A 6,000-nucleotide genomic window follows, 5' to 3' on the forward strand; every position below is an offset into this window, starting at 1 on the left:
AGCTATAAGATTACCCAATCACAAGTCATGATTCTTTGGATGCATAAAGTAGACAACACCTGAAGGATTTTACTACTTGTTAGTGTCAGATGGTTCTGTGGAAAGCACTGCGTGGAAATTCAGTGAAAGCTGATCGAGTAAACTAGTTGTGGTCCAGATGATTATGAGGGTTTACAATGACAGTATAAAGGAGTGAGGCAGACAATCATGCTTAGATGTGTTATCTTCTTATCGTCTAGCATTCCTATACGGCCGCCAGGGGGACACTATAAAACGGTATGAATGAATCAAAGAGTGAAGGAGCTGTTTGAGATTAGAATTACTTCAAAGCTGATAGCTTATAGTCAGATGGTGACAAAGTTTGCATTTAAAATATCTGTATAGTTTTCATTAGTTCCAAAACATATAAAAAAGTTATGTTTTATGAACTGTAATGAGCATGCATCTGCACCATTAAGGGTCAAACATTGCTCTGCTCTACATTGCCAAATGCCTCTTCTCTAAAGGGGGCTACTCATGACCCAATTCACATCTGCATGCCAAGCACTACACCAGGAACTGTCCAAGACAGTGATTATCTACTTGACATCTTTATAGCTCCATGGCAGAAATCGTCTCCAACAAAGCTAGAAACGGGAAAGAACAGCACCAAAGTGGCCCACGGTGCTGTTGTGGGACATCAGAGTTTTGTGTTGAAATAATTAGCCTGCTTAGCTGCCATCTGGGCTCTGGTAGCTGGAGTGCGACATGAGCCAGGTGCTTCATGGGTAATACCAGAGAGAGACATACAGCAGATGCTCATAGTTAGATCTGCCCACCTTGGCACAGATCAGAATTCAGTTAGTCCCTATCCAAATCTGGGGAAAACCACAACAGGGAATACAGAACGGGTTGATTGAGGATAGCTTATCGAAAAGCAAGCCCATTTAAGAGGCTTTAAGGAAATTCCAATAGGAGCAAATGAGAGAAGCTAAAGTAATTAATGTTTGGATGATGTAAAATGTTTAACTTTATGATAGGAATAAACATCTCTGTCTGCTGTAACTCAGAGTCAACAATCTAATCCCGTCAGCAAAATCTATAAAACGACATTCTGCAAAGATGTGAATTTAGGTAAACTCCATTTTATCGGACATTAAAAAAAGCTACAAACCAACTAAACACCCTTATCTATGAAAGGCAGGTGCTGTTTAATTGCCGACCTGTCCCATCGCAGCTTAAAATCTGAGGAGGGCTAAACATTTTTAGAGTAGTTCAGTAGGCCAGTAACTTGATAAGACCCCTGGATTTACTCAATGAGGTTGAAAGTTCCTGAGCAAGCAGCCGGCATGTGGTTGTTGTTCCCAGAGGGCTGGGAAACCATATCTGCCCTAAAGGAGCATCCTCTTTGGTAAGCACTTCTTATCCAGGCCATCACTGCAGGCCGATAGCAGCAGGGTAATATCCAGTAACTGCAGCTTTATGTGCGATCCAATACTTGGATCAATCTCGGGGACAGGAGGATTGCCATTAACCCCTGTGTTCTCTCTCGAGGAAGAGAGAGGGAACTGTCTGTGCTGGGTTTGACAGAGCATTGACATTTTAAATAAAGCTTTGAAGCCAGAATGCATGTTATTCCATTGTTCAAATGATCACTTCAGATAAAAAAAGAAAAAATCTTGATGAACTTACAACATAATTAACAGTACGTCCATGTTTCTGTGTCAGCGTGGTCTGCTTGTTGGGTAAATGAGGCACACAAGTACATTCCTATATCTACTTGTGTCTGTTTTCAAGCTTATGTCAAAGTGAACAATATTCAAGATATCTTGCATTAATACAACAGCAGCAGTAGCTTTCACATTTTCTTTGAAACTCTTGGGAAACTTTCACCCCAAATACCCACTCACTCTGCCAGATGAAAGAATAAAAAATATCCTCAGCTTCTGTCACTTTTACTGATTACTCAATAGGCTACATAGTTTGTTTAATATAAAATTATGATTTAATTTAAAATATGTGCATATCATTTGAGCACGGGGCTAAATTTTTCAGTTAAAATCTATAAGGTGAACTTCTCACATTTTATATATATTCACATATATTCTTTTTCTGAAATTTGGTGTATAATTAATAATTTTGTGTCCCTCTACCAGCAATAATCATTGACAGCGTACAACCACTCAGACAAATCTAAATGAAGTGGACATCATTATCTGGGTGAAACACACTTTAATAACTTGCTGTCACTTGGTAGAAACTTCTCAATTATTTTAATATGGACAAAGAAAATCAAGAAAACATAATTGGCATTAAACACTTCATTAAAGAGTTTATTTATTTTAGTTTTAACATATTGATCTTTTGTGAGTATGCGTATCAACTACGTGCAACAATAATTTGATTGTACAAAATGAAAGAAAAGTTTTATTACTCCTATAATTTTCCAATGTGACAGCAATGACTCTGGAAACTATCATTTGTTAGAGAAAGGGGTCCAAAATTTCAACTTTGCTGCACTGAGTAAAGTAGAACCCACTTTAAACTATTAAATGGTTTCTACAAAAAAAATCTGTTTAATTTAGAAGTTTAACAAGTCTCCCTTACCTTGAGTGCCTCTCTTTTTAGGAAGGTCAAGACCCCAAAGCATCATCGCAGGTGCAGCGCAGAACTCTTAAGCTGGTCTCTTCTTCTCCAGGAAAACCGTCCGTCCGGCGGGGACTAGCTAGCAACGGGCAGCCGCTCTGCAGGAAGGGTCGGTGAACTGGCCCGGCGGCAGAGACGAGGGGACAGGCTCACAGGAAGAAGAACTGAGCTGGACTGGGCTCTGCTGGAAGGCTTTTTTGCCTCTCCTTCCCTGAATGAAAGCAATCCCTAAGAGTGAATGGGTAATGAGAGACTGGCTCCTGAGATTTTAGCTTTCTTAATCATGTTCATAATTAATTCAAGAACATTGATAATTTCATTACATTCTTTTTGTCTTATCAATAAATGATGTGCCTGCACTTTTAGTCTTGTGTATACGAGGGAGAGGGAGGAAAAGAGGGAGTGAGGGACAAGAGGAGTAATACTGCACTAAAAGCACAGGAGATGGAAAATGATACAAACAGGGAAGTGGTAATTATAATCTTTGACCAAGCCACTGGATGCACAATATGAAGTCAAGTGGCTACAAATAATTAATAAGGCCTCCTGATGTTTGTGTGTGTGTGTGAAGCTGGAGTGTGAGTGCTGACAACTGTCTCTGCTGGACATTATTTCATTTGTCCTCTAAGTGGCTGTGTTGCTTAAAAACATACACAAAACAACTATTAAACATCACTGTGTTCTCACAAACATGATGTTGTACACTGCTCTCTATTAGGCAGCCAGTAAAACACTCATCTTTAATCCTCACCTTTAAACAGAGGGAGTGCAGAGGAGAGGGCTCGTCTTATGTTGTCCTTCAGATCCAATATGAGCTCAGGTTTCACAGACATTAGTGCACTAGAGCAGTTTTTTTTTAAACGATCAGTCTCCTCCCTCCCTTCTCTCCTCTTTGTGTGTCCTCTGTCGGGTCAGGAAGAGAAAACAAGCAAAATCCATTTTCCATCTTATTGCGCAGATTATTTCCAGTTATTTGGCAGTGAGAATAATGAGATAATATGCATTTTTAATGGTTCCTCCTTATTATATTCAAAAAATCCTTCATCTCTGTTCACGCTGTGAGTCTGTACTTTATCAATCAAACTTTCCACTCAAAACAGAGCTGAAAATAGAAAGAGATGTGGGCACATGGAGCAGACTAGAAATTGTAATGGATACCCCCTTTCCCAAAAATGCTGTGACGAAGATGGAGTTGGAGGGAGCCTCTGACTCACAGCCTCGGTTTCTGCTCTGAAATCCTAAAGGTAGATGGATGACTTTTGGCAGCATGATCCGACAGTGAGGGATTGACTGCTCTGTCAAAGGGGTAATCTACCAAATAGAGGAAAAGGCTGTTGACTTGGATTATTCTTGATGCCATTAATCTGTTGCAGTTAAGTATTTAAAGCTTCCCACTACAATTTGGACGAAGTCTGCAGCAAAAATCACTGTAGAAAGATAATTTTTGTCATAAAATCATGACATTTTGACCATCAAAGCAGTGCTGTCACGTGATGTGATTTCCCTCTCTCTGACACATTTCCAACTTGACAAACGGCAGCATAGATTTGCGAAGCATTATGAGACATTAGAGATTCACATACTTTATGTGGTATTTATTCCTTATGAGCCATGGGCCTCCCTTTCTTGAGATATTGCCAACCCAACACAAGGAACCTTTGATAAAATAAAAAAAGTAAAATGGCAAAAATAAAGATTTACAACTTGCCATTTTGACAGTAGACTTGATATAAGGTGTTCATAACAAGTTTTGCATTTTATTCCTGCCCCCTTCACACATTTTAATCATATTTTATGTGATCTATGTATGCAGCACTCATCCTCTCTCTGTCACCCGACCTCTCCAATGTGTCTCTCTTAAACAGAGTGCTACAATACTGTAATGATGGCCCTTCCCAGCTGTGCAGCTGAAGAGGGGAAGGGAGCAGCAGGCTCTGGTATTACCATAATACCCGCAACCTCCCTCTGCTGTCCCAAGGGCCCATGTGGGGCTGCGTGGGGATGTGGGGTAACTGCTGTGGAGGGGACTCAAGTGGCTGTCTGTCCTGGAGGCTGTGTGTGTGTGTTAGTGTGTGTATGTGTGTGACTGAAAGGGTTGAACCTGCCTGTGGGCGATGTAATAAAAGCGCCACACTCTGCTGGTAGTGATGGTGGCACTGCTGCTGAAGCTGCAGAGGAGGGGATAAATATAAAGCAGGCCTGCGAACGGAGACGGCCCTCAAGTCACAGCCTGACTTACATCCTAATAATTAGGCCCCTTTCCAATAAAACATGGATTTGTAGCTATGCATCCCTTTTTCTTGTGTTTGCTGCTGCAGCGAGAGATTCATGATGTGCTGCAGTATCTGGATGAAGCTTTGAGAGGATAAAATTGGAACCAGGGAAAGAAATCAGCAGAATCGGTTAAATGCTCTTTTCCCTTCAAACTTGAAATCTGAAAAATAACTTTGATTGAATTCTTCTTCTGTAGATATTATATTTGTTTCACTTTCAGATTATTTGTCAATGATTTCTTCATTCAGTTTATTTTGAGCTGCTCATGGTCTAACTAGGGATGCCTTCCTTTTAACCCCTGATGGTCCCCCCAAGCGGACAAGGCATTGGTTACATTTGAAGGTGTAACAATGTTTCTTTTTTTGTCCTGTCCCTTTTAAATAAATACATTGAATTGATGTCTTATGAAAAAAAAGTTTAGCTTGTAGATACTAAATAAGGGTAATTTTGGAGTTGAAGTGGTTTGATACATATTTGCATCAATGGGCAACAAGGGGTGCATTTGTAAGAACCACACACATTTTTCAATTTTAATGGATCTAAACCGGGAGTGGACAAACTGTGGCCCGTTAAACTATTTAATCTGGCCCGCCAAAAGGGAATAAATTATAATAATAATCCTCATTTGCTTGTTTTCCTTATAATTGGGGTGTTTCTCCCTGTAGATGGCACACTATAAGTGCATTGACCTTTTTTTAGATGCAGAAAGTTATTCTGACATTTTTTTATGTTTATGTGTTTTCCACGTCCTTTTTCCAATTGACACCACATGAACACAGCATTCTCTACGATTTTCCCTAAAGAACATCAAACCATTGGAGAAATTGTTACTAAAATGAGAACTAAAGTCACAGTTTTGCAATAAAACCCCCAAAATGTTTTATATTAGTTTTGAAAAGTTTTTTCATCTAGCTTCGATGTTATTTTTTTCTCTTAGGGGTGAATTACGAAAACAAGCGACACAAATGGTCTTGGTCCTGCCCTCTGTAAATTTTACTGCCCTGTTTGGCGCATCAGTGAAAAAGTTTGCCCACCCCTGACCTAAACACGCTTCTCTTCCATTCTCTGTTTTTGGTAATCAATCGATAAGTGAGCAGGTTT

The 6,000-nt window shown here is 39.8% G+C and overlaps 1 long non-coding RNA gene across 2 annotated transcripts in view; it reads right to left on the reverse strand.

Annotated features, from left to right (window-relative positions):
• Positions 1–4,294, reverse strand: part of LOC112160366 — a 30,022-nt gene extending 25,728 nt beyond the window's left edge. For both annotated transcript variants that reach the window (XR_002921651.2, XR_004946974.1), the window contains exons 1-2: positions 3,377–4,294; positions 2,587–2,836 (exon numbers count right to left, since the gene is read on the reverse strand). This is a non-coding gene — a long non-coding RNA (uncharacterized LOC112160366). The remainder of the gene's footprint in view (positions 1–2,586; positions 2,837–3,376) is intronic.
• Between the last annotated feature and the right edge of the window lie 1,706 nt (positions 4,295–6,000).

The sequence above is a fragment of the Oryzias melastigma genome, linkage group LG3 (genome assembly GCF_002922805.2).
Source record: "Oryzias melastigma strain HK-1 linkage group LG3, ASM292280v2, whole genome shotgun sequence".
In the NCBI taxonomy this organism is placed as follows: Eukaryota; Metazoa; Chordata; class Actinopteri; order Beloniformes; family Adrianichthyidae; genus Oryzias; species Oryzias melastigma.